Here is an 18,507-nt window from a genome sequence, read left to right as displayed (position 1 = left end):
CCGGCTAGTTGAGCAGGTGGATCAGGCGTGCTCGCCAGGGGGTTCAGGCGGGTCTGGCAGGTGGTTTCGGTCTGCTCTGGGAGTGGTTCCGGCATCTCAGGCTCATGGTTCTGGCATGTCTGAGAGGTGGTTCCGGCCGGCCCGACAGGTGTTTCCATGGCGTGCGCCAAGTGGTTCTAGCATAGCTGGCAGGTGATGTTGGCGTGACCGGCAGGTGGTTCCAGCAAGCCCGGCAGGTGATTCCGAAGATTTCACCAAATGGCTGTGGCGTAGCCGGCAGGTGGTTTTGGCGTGTCCAGCAGGTGGTTTTGGCGAGTCGAGCAGGTGGTTCTGGCGTGCTCGGCATGTGCTTCCGGTGTCATTGGCATGTGGTTCCGGCACGTCTGAGAGTTGGTTCCGGCATGCCCGACAGGTGATTCCGGAGCGTCCGGCATGTGGTTCTGGCACCTCTGAGAGGTGGTTCCGGCATGCCCGGCAGGTGATTCCGGAGTGTCCGGCATGTGGTTCTGGCACCTCTGAGAGGTGGTTCCGGCATGCCCGGCAGGTGGTTACGGAGTGTCTGCCGAGTGGTTCTGGCGTAGCCGGCAGGTGATTTTGGCGTGTCCAGCAGGTGGTTTTGGCGAGTCGAGCAGGTGGTTCTGGCGTGCTCGGCATGTGCTTCCGGTGTCATTGGCATGTGGTTCCAGCATGTCTGAGAGGTGGTTCCGACATGCCCGGCAGGTGGTTCCGGAGAGTCTGCCGAGTGGTTCTGGAGCCAGCCCGGCAGGTGCTTCCGAAGAGTTCACCAAATGGTTGTGGCGTAGCCGGCAGGTTATTTTGGCGTGTCAGGAAGGTGGTTCCGGCTAGTTGAGCAGGTGGATCAGGCATGCTCGCCAGTGGGTTCAGGCGGGTCTGGCAGGTGGTTTCGGTTTGTTCGGGGAGTGGTTCCGGGATCTCAGGCACATGGTTCTGGCACGTCTGAGAGGTGGTTCCTGCCGGCCGGAGAGGTGTTTCCGGAGTGTCCGCCAAGTGGTTCTGGCGTAGCTGAAAGGTGATGTTGGCGTGACCGGCAGGTGGTTCCAGCCAGCCCGGCAGGTGATTCCGGAGTGTCTGCCGTGTGGTTCTGCCGTAGCTGGCAGGTGATTTTGGCGTGTCCAGCAGGTGGTTCCGGCGAGCTCGGCCGGTGGTACCAGCGTGTCCGGAACATGGTTCTGGCACGTCTGAGAGATGGTTCCGGCATGCCCGGCAGGTGATTCGGGAGTGTCCGGCATGTGGTTCTGGCACCTCTGAGAGGTGGTTCTGGCATGCCCCGCAGGTGATTCCGCAGTGTCCGGCATGTGGTTCTGGCACCTCTGAGAGGTGGTTCCGGCATGCCCGGCAGGTGATTCCGGAGTGTCCGGCATGTGGTTCTGGCACCTCTGAGAGGTGTTTCCGGAATGCCCGGCAGGTGGTTCCGGAGTGTCTGCCGAGTGGTTCTGGCGTAGACGGCAGGTGATTCTGGCGTGTCCACTAGGTGGTTCTGGGGAGTGGATCAGCTGGTTCCGGCATACTCGGCAGGTGGTACCGGCGTGTCCAGAACATGGTTCTGGCAAGTCTGAGAGGAGGTTCTGGCACGCCCGACAGGTGATTCCGGAGCCTCCGCCAAGTGTTTCTGGCGTACCAGGCAGGTGATTTTGGCATGTCCGACAGGTGTTTCTTGCGAGTCGAGCCGGTGGCTCAGGCATGCTCAGCTGGTGCTTCCGGCGTCTCCGGCACGTGGTTCTGGTGTGTCTGAGATCTGGTTCTGGCATGTCCGGCAGATGATTCCGGAGTGTCCACCATGTGGTTCTGGTAGACCTGGCAGGTGATTTTGGCGTGTCAGGAAGGTGGTTCCGGCTAGTTGAGCAGGTGGATCAGGCGTGCTCGGCCGGTGGTTCAGGCGGGTCTGTCAGGTGGTTTCGGTCTGTTCGGGGTGTGGTTCCGGCATCTCAGGCACATGGTTCTGGCACGTCTGATAGGTGGTTCCGGCCGGCCCGACAGGTGTTTCCGGAGTGTCCGCCAAGTGGTTCTGGCATAGCTGGCAGGTGATGTTGGCGTGACCGGCAGGTGGTTCCAGCCAGCCCGGCAGGTGATTCCGAAGTGTTCACCAAATGGTTGTGGCGTAGCCGGAAGGTGATTTTGTCGTGTGCAGCAGGTGGTTTTGGCGAGTCGAGCAGGTGGTTCTGGCGTGCTCGGCAGGTGCTTCCGGTGTCATTGGCATGTGGTTCCGGCATGTCTGAGAGGTGGTTCCGCCATGCCCGGCAGGTGATTCCGGAGTGTTCGCCAAGTGGTTCTGGCGTAGCCGGCAGGTGATTTTGCATGTCCGGCAATGGTTCCGGCGAGTCGAGCCTGTGGTTCCGGCATGTCCGGCAGGTGGTTCCGGCATGCCCGGAAGGTGATTCCGGAGTGTCCGGCATGTGGTTCTGGCACCTCTGAGAGGTGGTTACGGCATGCCAGGCACGTGATACCGGAGTGTTCGCCAAGTGGTTCTGCCGTAGCCGGCAGGTTATTTTGCATGTCCGGCAATGGTTCCGGCGAGTCGAGCCGGTGGTTCCGGAATGTCCGGCAGGTGGTTCCGGCATGTCCGGCAGGTGGTTCCGGCATGTCCAGCACGTGGTTCCAGCATGCCCGGCAGGTGATTCCGGAGTGTCCGGCATGTGGTTCTGGCACCTCTGAGAGGTGGTTCCGGCATGCCCGGCAGGTGATACCGGAGTCTCTGGCATTTGGTTCTGGCACCTCTGAGAGGTGGTTCCGGAATGCCTGGCCTGTGATTCCTGAGTGTCTGCCGAGTGGTTCTGGCGTAGCCGGCAGTTGATTTTGGCGTGTCCACTAGCTGGTTCTGGGGAGTGGATCAGCTGCTTCCGGCATACTCGGCAGGTGGTACCGGCGTGTCCAGAACATGGTTCTGGCAAGTCTGAGAGGTGGTTCCGGCATGCCCGGCAGGTGGATGCGGAGTGTCTGCCGAGTGGTTCTGACGTAGCCGGCAGGTGATTCTGTCGTGTCCAGCAGGTGGTTCTGGGGAGTGGATCAGGTGGTTCCGGCATACTCGGCAGGTGGTACCGGCGTGTCCGGAACATGGTTCTGGCAAGTCGGAGAGGTGGTTCCGGCATGCCCGAGAGGTGATTCCGGAGTGTTTGCCAAGTGGTTCTGGCGTAGCCGGCAGGTCATTTTGCATGTCCGGCGGTGGTTCCGGCGAGTCGAGCCTGTGGTTCCGGCGTAGCCGGCAGTTGATTTTGGCGTGTCCACTAGGTGGTTCTGGGGAGTGGAGCAGCTGGTTCCGGCACGCCCGACAGGTGATTCCGGAGCGTCCGCCAAGTGTTTCTGGCGTACCCGGCAGGTGACTTTGGCATGTCCGACAGGTGTTTCTTGCGAGTCGAGCAGGTGGCTCAGGCATGCTCAGCTGGTGCTTCCGTCGTCTCTGGCACGTGGTTCTGGTGAGTCTGAGAGCTGGTTCTGGCATGTCCGGCAGATGATTCCGTAGTGTCCACCAAGTGGTTCTGGTAGACCTGGCAGGTGATTTTGGCGTGTCAGGAAGGTGGTTCCGGCTAGTTGAGCAGGTGGATCAGGCGTGCTCGCCAGGGGGTTCAGGCGGGTCTGGCAGGTGGTTTCGGTCTGTTCGGGGAGTGGTTCCGGCATCTCAGGCTCATGGTTCTGTCAAGTCTGAGAGGTGGTTCCGGCCGGCTCGACAGGTGTTTCCATGGTGTCCGCCAAGTTGTTCTGGCATAGCTGGCAGGTGATGTTGGCGTGACCAGCAGGTGGTTCCACCAAGCCCGGCAGGTGATTCCGAAGAGTTCACCAAATGGGTGTGGCGTAGCCGGCAGGTGATTTTGGCGTGTCCAGCAGGTGGTTCCGGCGAGCTCGGCAGGTGGTACCAGCGTGTCCGGAACATGGTTCTGGCAAGTCTGAGAGATGGTTCCGGCATGCCAGTCAGGTGATTCTGGAGTGTCCGGCATGTGGTTGTGGCACCTCTGAGAGGTGGTTCCGGCATGCCCGGCAGGTGATTCCGGAGTGTCTGGCATGTGGTTCTGGCACCTCTGAGAGGTGGTTCCGGCATGCCCGGCAGGTGGTTCCGGCATGCCCGGCAGGTGATTCCGGAGTGTCCGGCATGTGGTTCTGGCACCTCTGAGAGGTGGTTCCGGCATGCCCGGCAGGTGATTCCGGAGAGTCTGGCATGTGGTTCTGGCACCTCTGAGAGGTGGTTCCGGCATGCCCGGCAGGTGGTTCCGGCATGCCCGGCAGGTGATTCCGGAGTGTCCGGCATGTGGTTCTGGCACCTCTGAGAGGTGCTTCCGGCATGCCCAGCATGTGATACCGGAGTGTTCGCCAAGTGGTTCTGGCGTAGCCGGCAGGTGATTTTGCATGTCCGGCAATGGTTCCGGCGAGTCGAGACGGTGGTTCCTGCATGTCCGGCAGGTGGTTCCGGAATGCCCGGCAGGTGGTTCCGGCATGTCCGGCAGGTGGTTCCGGCATGTCCAGCACGTGGTTCCAGCATGCCCTGCAGGTGATTCCGGAGTGTCCGGCATGTGGTTCTGGCAGCTCTGAGAGGTGGTTCCGGAATGCCTGGCCTGTGATTCCTGAGTGTCTGCCGAGTGGTTCTGGCGTAGCCGGCAGTTGATTTTGGCGTGTCCACTAGGTGGTTCTGGGGAGTGGATCAGCTGGTTCCGGCATACTCGGCTGGTGGTACCGGCGTGTCCAGAACATGGTTCTGGCAAGTCTGAGAGGTGGTTCCGGCACGCCCGACAGGTGATTCCGGAGCGTCCGCCAAGTGTTTCTGGCGTACCCGGCAGGTGATTTTCGCCTGTCCGACAGGTGCATCTTGCGAGTCGAGCAGGTGGCTGAGGCATGCTCAGCTGGTGCTTCCGGCGTCTCCGGCACGTGGTTCTGGTGTGTCTGAGAGCTGGTTCTGGCATCTCCGGCAGATGATTCCGGAGTGTCCACCAAGTGGTTCTTGTATACCTGGCAGGTGATTTTGGCGTGTCAGGAAGTTGGTTCCGGCTAGTTGAGCAGGTGGATCAGGCGTGCTCGCCAGGGGGTTCAGGCGGGTCTGGCAGGTGGTTTCGGTCTGCTCTGGGAGTGGTTCCGGCATCTCAGGCTCATGGTTCTGGCATGTCTGAGAGGTGGTTCCGGCCGGCCCGACAGGTGTTTCCATGGCGTGCGCCAAGTGGTTCTAGCATAGCTGGCAGGTGATGTTGGCGTGACCGGCAGGTGGTTCCAGCAAGCCCGGCAGGTGATTCCGAAGATTTCACCAAATGGCTGTGGCGTAGCCGGCAGGTGGTTTTGGCGTGTCCAGCAGGTGGTTTTGGCGAGTCGAGCAGGTGGTTCTGGCGTGCTCGGCATGTGCTTCCGGTGTCATTGGCATGTGGTTCCGGCACGTCTGAGAGTTGGTTCCGGCATGCCCGACAGGTGATTCCGGAGCGTCCGGCATGTGGTTCTGGCACCTCTGAGAGGTGGTTCCGGCATGCCCGGCAGGTGATTCCGGAGTGTCCGGCATGTGGTTCTGGCACCTCTGAGAGGTGGTTCCGGCATGCCCGGCAGGTGGTTACGGAGTGTCTGCCGAGTGGTTCTGGCGTAGCCGGCAGGTGATTTTGGCGTGTCCAGCAGGTGGTTTTGGCGAGTCGAGCAGGTGGTTCTGGCGTGCTCGGCATGTGCTTCCGGTGTCATTGGCATGTGGTTCCAGCATGTCTGAGAGGTGGTTCCGACATGCCCGGCAGGTGGTTCCGGAGAGTCTGCCGAGTGGTTCTGGAGCCAGCCCGGCAGGTGCTTCCGAAGAGTTCACCAAATGGTTGTGGCGTAGCCGGCAGGTTATTTTGGCGTGTCAGGAAGGTGGTTCCGGCTAGTTGAGCAGGTGGATCAGGCATGCTCGCCAGTGGGTTCAGGCGGGTCTGGCAGGTGGTTTCGGTTTGTTCGGGGAGTGGTTCCGGGATCTCAGGCACATGGTTCTGGCACGTCTGAGAGGTGGTTCCTGCCGGCCGGAGAGGTGTTTCCGGAGTGTCCGCCAAGTGGTTCTGGCGTAGCTGAAAGGTGATGTTGGCGTGACCGGCAGGTGGTTCCAGCCAGCCCGGCAGGTGATTCCGGAGTGTCTGCCGTGTGGTTCTGCCGTAGCTGGCAGGTGATTTTGGCGTGTCCAGCAGGTGGTTCCGGCGAGCTCGGCCGGTGGTACCAGCGTGTCCGGAACATGGTTCTGGCACGTCTGAGAGATGGTTCCGGCATGCCCGGCAGGTGATTCGGGAGTGTCCGGCATGTGGTTCTGGCACCTCTGAGAGGTGGTTCTGGCATGCCCCGCAGGTGATTCCGCAGTGTCCGGCATGTGGTTCTGGCACCTCTGAGAGGTGGTTCCGGCATGCCCGGCAGGTGATTCCGGAGTGTCCGGCATGTGGTTCTGGCACCTCTGAGAGGTGTTTCCGGAATGCCCGGCAGGTGGTTCCGGAGTGTCTGCCGAGTGGTTCTGGCGTAGACGGCAGGTGATTCTGGCGTGTCCACTAGGTGGTTCTGGGGAGTGGATCAGCTGGTTCCGGCATACTCGGCAGGTGGTACCGGCGTGTCCAGAACATGGTTCTGGCAAGTCTGAGAGGAGGTTCTGGCACGCCCGACAGGTGATTCCGGAGCCTCCGCCAAGTGTTTCTGGCGTACCAGGCAGGTGATTTTGGCATGTCCGACAGGTGTTTCTTGCGAGTCGAGCCGGTGGCTCAGGCATGCTCAGCTGGTGCTTCCGGCGTCTCCGGCACGTGGTTCTGGTGTGTCTGAGATCTGGTTCTGGCATGTCCGGCAGATGATTCCGGAGTGTCCACCATGTGGTTCTGGTAGACCTGGCAGGTGATTTTGGCGTGTCAGGAAGGTGGTTCCGGCTAGTTGAGCAGGTGGATCAGGCGTGCTCGGCCGGTGGTTCAGGCGGGTCTGTCAGGTGGTTTCGGTCTGTTCGGGGTGTGGTTCCGGCATCTCAGGCACATGGTTCTGGCACGTCTGATAGGTGGTTCCGGCCGGCCCGACAGGTGTTTCCGGAGTGTCCGCCAAGTGGTTCTGGCATAGCTGGCAGGTGATGTTGGCGTGACCGGCAGGTGGTTCCAGCCAGCCCGGCAGGTGATTCCGAAGTGTTCACCAAATGGTTGTGGCGTAGCCGGAAGGTGATTTTGTCGTGTGCAGCAGGTGGTTTTGGCGAGTCGAGCAGGTGGTTCTGGCGTGCTCGGCAGGTGCTTCCGGTGTCATTGGCATGTGGTTCCGGCATGTCTGAGAGGTGGTTCCGCCATGCCCGGCAGGTGATTCCGGAGTGTTCGCCAAGTGGTTCTGGCGTAGCCGGCAGGTGATTTTGCATGTCCGGCAATGGTTCCGGCGAGTCGAGCCTGTGGTTCCGGCATGTCCGGCAGGTGGTTCCGGCATGCCCGGAAGGTGATTCCGGAGTGTCCGGCATGTGGTTCTGGCACCTCTGAGAGGTGGTTACGGCATGCCAGGCACGTGATACCGGAGTGTTCGCCAAGTGGTTCTGCCGTAGCCGGCAGGTTATTTTGCATGTCCGGCAATGGTTCCGGCGAGTCGAGCCGGTGGTTCCGGAATGTCCGGCAGGTGGTTCCGGCATGTCCGGCAGGTGGTTCCGGCATGTCCAGCACGTGGTTCCAGCATGCCCGGCAGGTGATTCCGGAGTGTCCGGCATGTGGTTCTGGCACCTCTGAGAGGTGGTTCCGGCATGCCCGGCAGGTGATACCGGAGTCTCCGGCATTTGGTTCTGGCACCTCTGAGAGGTGGTTCCGGAATGCCTGGCCTGTGATTCCTGAGTGTCTGCCGAGTGGTTCTGGCGTAGCCGGCAGTTGATTTTGGCGTGTCCACTAGCTGGTTCTGGGGAGTGGATCAGCTGCTTCCGGCATACTCGGCAGGTGGTACCGGCGTGTCCAGAACATGGTTCTGGCAAGTCTGAGAGGTGGTTCCGGCATGCCCGGCAGGTGGATGCGGAGTGTCTGCCGAGTGGTTCTGACGTAGCCGGCAGGTGATTCTGTCGTGTCCAGCAGGTGGTTCTGGGGAGTGGATCAGGTGGTTCCGGCATACTCGGCAGGTGGTACCGGCGTGTCCGGAACATGGTTCTGGCAAGTCGGAGAGGTGGTTCCGGCATGCCCGAGAGGTGATTCCGGAGTGTTTGCCAAGTGGTTCTGGCGTAGCCGGCAGGTCATTTTGCATGTCCGGCGGTGGTTCCGGCGAGTCGAGCCTGTGGTTCTGGCGTAGCCGGCAGTTGATTTTGGCGTGTCCACTAGGTGGTTCTGGGGAGTGGAGCAGCTGGTTCCGGCACGCCCGACAGGTGATTCCGGAGCGTCCGCCAAGTGTTTCTGGCGTACCCGGCAGGTGACTTTGGCATGTCCGACAGGTGTTTCTTGCGAGTCGAGCAGGTGGCTCAGGCATGCTCAGCTGGTGCTTCCGTCGTCTCTGGCACGTGGTTCTGGTGAGTCTGAGAGCTGGTTCTGGCATGTCCGGCAGATGATTCCGTAGTGTCCACCAAGTGGTTCTGGTAGACCTGGCAGGTGATTTTGGCGTGTCAGGAAGGTGGTTCCGGCTAGTTGAGCAGGTGGATCAGGCGTGCTCGCCAGGGGGTTCAGGCGGGTCTGGCAGGTGGTTTCGGTCTGTTCGGGGAGTGGTTCCGGCATCTCAGGCTCATGGTTCTGTCAAGTCTGAGAGGTGGTTCCGGCCGGCCCGACAGGTGTTTCCATGGTGTCCGCCAAGTTGTTCTGGCATAGCTGGCAGGTGATGTTGGCGTGACCAGCAGGTGGTTCCAGCAAGCCTGGCAGGTGATTCCGAAGAGTTCAACAAATGGGTGTGGCGTAGCCGGCAGGTGATTTTGGCGTGTCCAGCAGGTGGTTCCGGCGAGCTCGGCAGGTGGTACCAGCGTGTCCAGAACATGGTTCTGGCAAGTCTGAGAGGTGGTTCCGGCACGCCCGACAGGTGATTCCGGAGCGTCCGACAAGTGTTTCTGGCGTACCCGGCAGGTGATTTTCGCTTGTCCGACAGGTGTATCTTGTGAGTCGAGCAGGTGGCTCAGGCATGCTCAGCTGGTGCTTCCGTCGTCTCTGGCACGTGGTTCTGGTGTGTCTGAGAGCTGGTTCTGGCATGTCCGGCAGATGATTCCGGAGTGTCCACCAAGTGGTTCTGGTAGACCTGGCAGGTGATTTTGGCGTGTCAGGAAGGTGGTTCCGGCTAGTTGAGCAGGTGGATCAGGCGTGCTCGCCAGTGGGTTCAGGCGGGTCTGGCAGGTGGTTTCGGTCTGTTCGGGGAGTGGTTCCGGCATCTCAGGCTCATGGTTCTGTCAAGTCTGAGAGGTGGTTCCGGCCGGCTCGACAGGTGTTTCCATGGTGTCCGCCAAGTTGTTCTGGCATAGCTGGCAGGTGATGTTGGCGTGACCAGCAGGTGGTTCCACCAAGCCCGGCAGGTGATTCCGAAGAGTTCACCAAATGGGTGTGGCGTAGCCGGCAGGTGATTTTGGCGTGTCCAGCAGGTGGTTCCGGCGAGCTCGGCAGGTGGTACCAGCGTGTCCGGAACATGGATCTGGCAAGTCTGAGAGATGGTTCCGGCATGCCAGTCAGGTGATTCTGGAGTGTCCGGCATGTGGTTGTGGCACCTCTGAGAGGTGGTTCCGGCATGCCCGGCAGGTGATTCCGGAGTGTCTGGCATGTGGTTCTGGCACCTCTGAGAGGTGGTTCCGGCATGCCCGGCAGGTGGTTCCGGCATGCCCGGCAGGTGATTCCGGAGTGTCCGGCATGTGGTTCTGGCACCTCTGAGAGGTGGTTCCGGCATGCCCGTCAGGTGATACCGGAGTGTTCGCCAAGTGGTTCTGGCATAGCCGGCAGGTGATTTTGCATGTCCGGCAATGGTCCCGGCGAGTCGAGCCGGTGGTTCCGGAATGTCCGGCAGGTGGTTCCGGCATGTCCGGCAGGTGGTTCCGGCATGTCCAGCACGTGGTTCCAGCATGCCCTGCAGGTGATTCCGGAGTGTCCGGCATGTGGTTCTGGCAGCTCTGAGAGGTGGGTCCGGAATGCCTGGCCTGTGATTCCGGAGTGTCTGCCGAGTGGTTCTGGCGTAGCCGGCAGTTGATTTTGGCGTGTCCACTAGGTGGTTCTGGGGAGTGGATCAGCTGGTTCCGGCATACTCGGCTGGTGGTACCGGCGTGTCCAGAACATGGTTCTGGCAAGTCTGAGAGGTGGTTCCGGCACGCCCGACAGGTGATTCCGGAGCGTCCGCCAAGTGTTTCTGGCTTACCCGGCAGGTGATTTTCGCCTGTCCGACAGGTGCATCTTGCGAGTCGAGCAGGTGGCTGAGGCATGCTCAGCTGGTGCTTCCGGCGTCTCCGGCACGTGGTTCTGGTGTGTCTGAGAGCTGGTTCTGGCATCTCCGGCAGATGATTCCGGAGTGTCCACCAAGTGGTTCTTGTATACCTGGCAGGTGATTTTGGCGTGTCAGGAAGTTGGTTCCGGCTAGTTGAGCAGGTGGATCAGGCGTGCTCGCCAGGGGGTTCAGGCGGGTCTGGCAGGTGGTTTCGGTCTGCTCTGGGAGTGGTTCCGGCATCTCAGGCTCATGGTTCTGGCATGTCTGAGAGGTGGTTCCGGCCGGCCCGACAGGTGTTTCCATGGCGTGCGCCAAGTGGTTCTAGCATAGCTGGCAGGTGATGTTGGCGTGACCGGCAGGTGGTTCCAGCAAGCCCGGCAGGTGATTCCGAAGATTTCACCAAATGGCTGTGGCGTAGCCGGCAGGTGGTTTTGGCGTGTCCAGCAGGTGGTTTTGGCGAGTCGAGCAGGTGGTTCTGGCGTGCTCGGCATGTGCTTCCGGTGTCATTGGCATGTGGTTCCGGCACGTCTGAGAGTTGGTTCCGGCATGCCCGACAGGTGATTCCGGAGCGTCCGGCATGTGGTTCTGGCACCTCTGAGAGGTGGTTCCGGCATGCCCGGCAGGTGATTCCGGAGTGTCCGGCATGTGGTTCTGGCACCTCTGAGAGGTGGTTCCGGCATGCCCGGCAGGTGGTTACGGAGTGTCTGCCGAGTGGTTCTGGCGTAGCCGGCAGGTGATTTTGGCGTGTCCAGCAGGTGGTTTTGGCGAGTCGAGCAGGTGGTTCTGGCGTGCTCGGCATGTGCTTCCGGTGTCATTGGCATGTGGTTCCAGCATGTCTGAGAGGTGGTTCCGACATGCCCGGCAGGTGGTTCCGGAGAGTCTGCCGAGTGGTTCTGGAGCCAGCCCGGCAGGTGCTTCCGAAGAGTTCACCAAATGGTTGTGGCGTAGCCGGCAGGTTATTTTGGCGTGTCAGGAAGGTGGTTCCGGCTAGTTGAGCAGGTGGATCAGGCATGCTCGCCAGTGGGTTCAGGCGGGTCTGGCAGGTGGTTTCGGTTTGTTCGGGGAGTGGTTCCGGGATCTCAGGCACATGGTTCTGGCACGTCTGAGAGGTGGTTCCTGCCGGCCGGAGAGGTGTTTCCGGAGTGTCCGCCAAGTGGTTCTGGCGTAGCTGAAAGGTGATGTTGGCGTGACCGGCAGGTGGTTCCAGCCAGCCCGGCAGGTGATTCCGGAGTGTCTGCCGTGTGGTTCTGCCGTAGCTGGCAGGTGATTTTGGCGTGTCCAGCAGGTGGTTCCGGCGAGCTCGGCCGGTGGTACCAGCGTGTCCGGAACATGGTTCTGGCACGTCTGAGAGATGGTTCCGGCATGCCCGGCAGGTGATTCGGGAGTGTCCGGCATGTGGTTCTGGCACCTCTGAGAGGTGGTTCTGGCATGCCCCGCAGGTGATTCCGCAGTGTCCGGCATGTGGTTCTGGCACCTCTGAGAGGTGGTTCCGGCATGCCCGGCAGGTGATTCCGGAGTGTCCGGCATGTGGTTCTGGCACCTCTGAGAGGTGTTTCCGGAATGCCCGGCAGGTGGTTCCGGAGTGTCTGCCGAGTGGTTCTGGCGTAGACGGCAGGTGATTCTGGCGTGTCCACTAGGTGGTTCTGGGGAGTGGATCAGCTGGTTCCGGCATACTCGGCAGGTGGTACCGGCGTGTCCAGAACATGGTTCTGGCAAGTCTGAGAGGAGGTTCTGGCACGCCCGACAGGTGATTCCGGAGCCTCCGCCAAGTGTTTCTGGCGTACCAGGCAGGTGATTTTGGCATGTCCGACAGGTGTTTCTTGCGAGTCGAGCCGGTGGCTCAGGCATGCTCAGCTGGTGCTTCCGGCGTCTCCGGCACGTGGTTCTGGTGTGTCTGAGATCTGGTTCTGGCATGTCCGGCAGATGATTCCGGAGTGTCCACCATGTGGTTCTGGTAGACCTGGCAGGTGATTTTGGCGTGTCAGGAAGGTGGTTCCGGCTAGTTGAGCAGGTGGATCAGGCGTGCTCGGCCGGTGGTTCAGGCGGGTCTGTCAGGTGGTTTCGGTCTGTTCGGGGTGTGGTTCCGGCATCTCAGGCACATGGTTCTGGCACGTCTGATAGGTGGTTCCGGCCGGCCCGACAGGTGTTTCCGGAGTGTCCGCCAAGTGGTTCTGGCATAGCTGGCAGGTGATGTTGGCGTGACCGGCAGGTGGTTCCAGCCAGCCCGGCAGGTGATTCCGAAGTGTTCACCAAATGGTTGTGGCGTAGCCGGAAGGTGATTTTGTCGTGTGCAGCAGGTGGTTTTGGCGAGTCGAGCAGGTGGTTCTGGCGTGCTCGGCAGGTGCTTCCGGTGTCATTGGCATGTGGTTCCGGCATGTCTGAGAGGTGGTTCCGCCATGCCCGGCAGGTGATTCCGGAGTGTTCGCCAAGTGGTTCTGGCGTAGCCGGCAGGTGATTTTGCATGTCCGGCAATGGTTCCGGCGAGTCGAGCCTGTGGTTCCGGCATGTCCGGCAGGTGGTTCCGGCATGCCCGGAAGGTGATTCCGGAGTGTCCGGCATGTGGTTCTGGCACCTCTGAGAGGTGGTTACGGCATGCCAGGCACGTGATACCGGAGTGTTCGCCAAGTGGTTCTGCCGTAGCCGGCAGGTTATTTTGCATGTCCGGCAATGGTTCCGGCGAGTCGAGCCGGTGGTTCCGGAATGTCCGGCAGGTGGTTCCGGCATGTCCGGCAGGTGGTTCCGGCATGTCCAGCACGTGGTTCCAGCATGCCCGGCAGGTGATTCCGGAGTGTCCGGCATGTGGTTCTGGCACCTCTGAGAGGTGGTTCCGGCATGCCCGGCAGGTGATACCGGAGTCTCCGGCATTTGGTTCTGGCACCTCTGAGAGGTGGTTCCGGAATGCCTGGCCTGTGATTCCTGAGTGTCTGCCGAGTGGTTCTGGCGTAGCCGGCAGTTGATTTTGGCGTGTCCACTAGCTGGTTCTGGGGAGTGGATCAGCTGCTTCCGGCATACTCGGCAGGTGGTACCGGCGTGTCCAGAACATGGTTCTGGCAAGTCTGAGAGGTGGTTCCGGCATGCCCGGCAGGTGGATGCGGAGTGTCTGCCGAGTGGTTCTGACGTAGCCGGCAGGTGATTCTGTCGTGTCCAGCAGGTGGTTCTGGGGAGTGGATCAGGTGGTTCCGGCATACTCGGCAGGTGGTACCGGCGTGTCCGGAACATGGTTCTGGCAAGTCGGAGAGGTGGTTCCGGCATGCCCGAGAGGTGATTCCGGAGTGTTTGCCAAGTGGTTCTGGCGTAGCCGGCAGGTCATTTTGCATGTCCGGCGGTGGTTCCGGCGAGTCGAGCCTGTGGTTCCGGCGTAGCCGGCAGTTGATTTTGGCGTGTCCACTAGGTGGTTCTGGGGAGTGGAGCAGCTGGTTCCGGCACGCCCGACAGGTGATTCCGGAGCGTCCGCCAAGTGTTTCTGGCGTACCCGGCAGGTGACTTTGGCATGTCCGACAGGTGTTTCTTGCGAGTCGAGCAGGTGGCTCAGGCATGCTCAGCTGGTGCTTCCGTCGTCTCTGGCACGTGGTTCTGGTGAGTCTGAGAGCTGGTTCTGGCATGTCCGGCAGATGATTCCGTAGTGTCCACCAAGTGGTTCTGGTAGACCTGGCAGGTGATTTTGGCGTGTCAGGAAGGTGGTTCCGGCTAGTTGAGCAGGTGGATCAGGCGTGCTCGCCAGGGGGTTCAGGCGGGTCTGGCAGGTGGTTTCGGTCTGTTCGGGGAGTGGTTCCGGCATCTCAGGCTCATGGTTCTGTCAAGTCTGAGAGGTGGTTCCGGCCGGCTCGACAGGTGTTTCCATGGTGTCCGCCAAGTTGTTCTGGCATAGCTGGCAGGTGATGTTGGCGTGACCAGCAGGTGGTTCCAGCAAGCCCGGCAGGTGATTCCGAAGAGTTCAACAAATGGGTGTGGCGTAGCCGGCAGGTGATTTTGGCGTGTCCAGCAGGTGGTTCCGGCGAGCTCGGCAGGTGGTACCAGCGTGTCCAGAACATGGTTCTGGCAAGTCTGAGAGGTGGTTCCGGCACGCCCGACAGGTGATTCCGGAGCGTCCGACAAGTGTTTCTGGCGTACCCGGCAGGTGATTTTCGCTTGTCCGACAGGTGTATCTTGTGAGTCGAGCAGGTGGCTCAGGCATGCTCAGCTGGTGCTTCCGTCGTCTCTGGCACGTGGTTCTGGTGTGTCTGAGAGCTGGTTCTGGCATGTCCGGCAGATGATTCCGGAGTGTCCACCAAGTGGTTCTGGTAGACCTGGCAGGTGATTTTGGCGTGTCAGGAAGGTGGTTCCGGCTAGTTGAGCAGGTGGATCAGGCGTGCTCGCCAGTGGGTTCAGGCGGGTCTGGCAGGTGGTTTCGGTCTGTTCGGGGAGTGGTTCCGGCATCTCAGGCTCATGGTTCTGTCAAGTCTGAGAGGTGGTTCCGGCCGGCTCGACAGGTGTTTCCATGGTGTCCGCCAAGTTGTTCTGGCATAGCTGGCAGGTGATGTTGGCGTGACCAGCAGGTGGTTCCACCAAGCCCGGCAGGTGATTCCGAAGAGTTCACCAAATGGGTGTGGCGTAGCCGGCAGGTGATTTTGGCGTGTCCAGCAGGTGGTTCCGGCGAGCTCGGCAGGTGGTACCAGCGTGTCCGGAACATGGTTCTGGCAAGTCTGAGAGATGGTTCCAGCATGCCAGTCAGGTGATTCTGGAGTGTCCGGCATGTGGTTGTGGCACCTCTGAGAGGTGGTTCCGGCATGCCCGGCAGGTGATTCCGGAGTGTCTGGCATGTGGTTCTGGCACCTCTGAGAGGTGGTTCCGGCATGCCCGGCAGGTGGTTCCGGCATGCCCGGCAGGTGATTCCGGAGTGTCCGGCATGTGGTTCTGGCACCTCTGAGAGGTGGTTCCGGCATGCCCGGCAGGTGATTCCGGAGAGTCTGGCATGTGGTTCTGGCACCTCTGAGAGGTGGTTCCGGCATGCCCGGCAGGTGGTTCCGGCATGCCCGGCAGGTGATTCCGGAGTGTCCGGCATGTGGTTCTGGCACCTCTGAGAGGTGCTTCCGGCATGCCCAGCATGTGATACCGGAGTGTTCGCCAAGTGGTTCTGGCGTAGCCGGCAGGTGATTTTGCATGTCCGGCAATGGTTCCGGCGAGTCGAGACGGTGGTTCCTGCATGTCCGGCAGGTGGTTCCGGAATGCCCGGCAGGTGGTTCCGGCATGTCCGGCAGGTGGTTCCGGCATGTCCAGCACGTGGTTCCAGCATGCCCTGCAGGTGATTCCGGAGTGTCCGGCATGTGGTTCTGGCAGCTCTGAGAGGTGGTTCCGGAATGCCTGGCCTGTGATTCCTGAGTGTCTGCCGAGTGGTTCTGGCGTAGCCGGCAGTTGATTTTGGCGTGTCCACTAGGTGGTTCTGGGGAGTGGATCAGCTGGTTCCGGCATACTCGGCTGGTGGTACCGGCGTGTCCAGAACATGGTTCTGGCAAGTCTGAGAGGTGGTTCCGGCACGCCCGACAGGTGATTCCGGAGCGTCCGCCAAGTGTTTCTGGCGTACCCGGCAGGTGATTTTCGCCTGTCCGACAGGTGCATCTTGCGAGTCGAGCAGGTGGCTGAGGCATGCTCAGCTGGTGCTTCCGGCGTCTCCGGCACGTGGTTCTGGTGTGTCTGAGAGCTGGTTCTGGCATCTCCGGCAGATGATTCCGGAGTGTCCACCAAGTGGTTCTTGTATACCTGGCAGGTGATTTTGGCGTGTCAGGAAGTTGGTTCCGGCTAGTTGAGCAGGTGGATCAGGCGTGCTCGCCAGGGGGTTCAGGCGGGTCTGGCAGGTGGTTTCGGTCTGCTCTGGGAGTGGTTCCGGCATCTCAGGCTCATGGTTCTGGCATGTCTGAGAGGTGGTTCCGGCCGGCCCGACAGGTGTTTCCATGGCGTGCGCCAAGTGGTTCTAGCATAGCTGGCAGGTGATGTTGGCGTGACCGGCAGGTGGTTCCAGCAAGCCCGGCAGGTGATTCCGAAGATTTCACCAAATGGCTGTGGCGTAGCCGGCAGGTGGTTTTGGCGTGTCCAGCAGGTGGTTTTGGCGAGTCGAGCAGGTGGTTCTGGCGTGCTCGGCATGTGCTTCCGGTGTCATTGGCATGTGGTTCCGGCACGTCTGAGAGTTGGTTCCGGCATGCCCGACAGGTGATTCCGGAGCGTCCGGCATGTGGTTCTGGCACCTCTGAGAGGTGGTTCCGGCATGCCCGGCAGGTGATTCCGGAGTGTCCGGCATGTGGTTCTGGCACCTCTGAGAGGTGGTTCCGGCATGCCCGGCAGGTGGTTACGGAGTGTCTGCCGAGTGGTTCTGGCGTAGCCGGCAGGTGATTTTGGCGTGTCCAGCAGGTGGTTTTGGCGAGTCGAGCAGGTGGTTCTGGCGTGCTCGGCATGTGCTTCCGGTGTCATTGGCATGTGGTTCCAGCATGTCTGAGAGGTGGTTCCGACATGCCCGGCAGGTGGTTCCGGAGAGTCTGCCGAGTGGTTCTGGAGCCAGCCCGGCAGGTGCTTCCGAAGAGTTCACCAAATGGTTGTGGCGTAGCCGGCAGGTTATTTTGGCGTGTCAGGAAGGTGGTTCCGGCTAGTTGAGCAGGTGGATCAGGCATGCTCGCCAGTGGGTTCAGGCGGGTCTGGCAGGTGGTTTCGGTTTGTTCGGGGAGTGGTTCCGGGATCTCAGGCACATGGTTCTGGCACGTCTGAGAGGTGGTTCCTGCCGGCCGGAGAGGTGTTTCCGGAGTGTCCGCCAAGTGGTTCTGGCGTAGCTGAAAGGTGATGTTGGCGTGACCGGCAGGTGGTTCCAGCCAGCCCGGCAGGTGATTCCGGAGTGTCTGCCGTGTGGTTCTGCCGTAGCTGGCAGGTGATTTTGGCGTGTCCAGCAGGTGGTTCCGGCGAGCTCGGCCGGTGGTACCAGCGTGTCCGGAACATGGTTCTGGCACGTCTGAGAGATGGTTCCGGCATGCCCGGCAGGTGATTCGGGAGTGTCCGGCATGTGGTTCTGGCACCTCTGAGAGGTGGTTCTGGCATGCCCCGCAGGTGATTCCGCAGTGTCCGGCATGTGGTTCTGGCACCTCTGAGAGGTGGTTCCGGCATGCCCGGCAGGTGATTCCGGAGTGTCCGGCATGTGGTTCTGGCACCTCTGAGAGGTGTTTCCGGAATGCCCGGCAGGTGGTTCCGGAGTGTCTGCCGAGTGGTTCTGGCGTAGACGGCAGGTGATTCTGGCGTGTCCACTAGGTGGTTCTGGGGAGTGGATCAGCTGGTTCCGGCATACTCGGCAGGTGGTACCGGCGTGTCCAGAACATGGTTCTGGCAAGTCTGAGAGGAGGTTCTGGCACGCCCGACAGGTGATTCCGGAGCCTCCGCCAAGTGTTTCTGGCGTACCAGGCAGGTGATTTTGGCATGTCCGACAGGTGTTTCTTGCGAGTCGAGCCGGTGGCTCAGGCATGCTCAGCTGGTGCTTCCGGCGTCTCCGGCACGTGGTTCTGGTGTGTCTGAGATCTGGTTCTGGCATGTCCGGCAGATGATTCCGGAGTGTCCACCATGTGGTTCTGGTAGACCTGGCAGGTGATTTTGGCGTGTCAGGAAGGTGGTTCCGGCTAGTTGAGCAGGTGGATCAGGCGTGCTCGGCCGGTGGTTCAGGCGGGTCTGTCAGGTGGTTTCGGTCTGTTCGGGGTGTGGTTCCGGCATCTCAGGCACATGGTTCTGGCACGTCTGATAGGTGGTTCCGGCCGGCCCGACAGGTGTTTCCGGAGTGTCCGCCAAGTGGTTCTGGCATAGCTGGCAGGTGATGTTGGCGTGACCGGCAGGTGGTTCCAGCCAGCCCGGCAGGTGATTCCGAAGTGTTCACCAAATGGTTGTGGCGTAGCCGGAAGGTGATTTTGTCGTGTGCAGCAGGTGGTTTTGGCGAGTCGAGCAGGTGGTTCTGGCGTGCTCGGCAGGTGCTTCCGGTGTCATTGGCATGTGGTTCCGGCATGTCTGAGAGGTGGTTCCGCCATGCCCGGCAGGTGATTCCGGAGTGTTCGCCAAGTGGTTCTGGCGTAGCCGGCAGGTGATTTTGCATGTCCGGCAATGGTTCCGGCGAGTCGAGCCTGTGGTTCCGGCATGTCCGGCAGGTGGTTCCGGCATGCCCGGAAGGTGATTCCGGAGTGTCCGGCATGTGGTTCTGGCACCTCTGAGAGGTGGTTA

This window comes from Equus caballus, chromosome 23 (assembly GCF_041296265.1).
Source record: "Equus caballus isolate H_3958 breed thoroughbred chromosome 23, TB-T2T, whole genome shotgun sequence".
Taxonomy (NCBI): domain Eukaryota; kingdom Metazoa; phylum Chordata; class Mammalia; order Perissodactyla; family Equidae; genus Equus; species Equus caballus.
Note: the sequence above shows the minus strand (reverse complement) of the source record.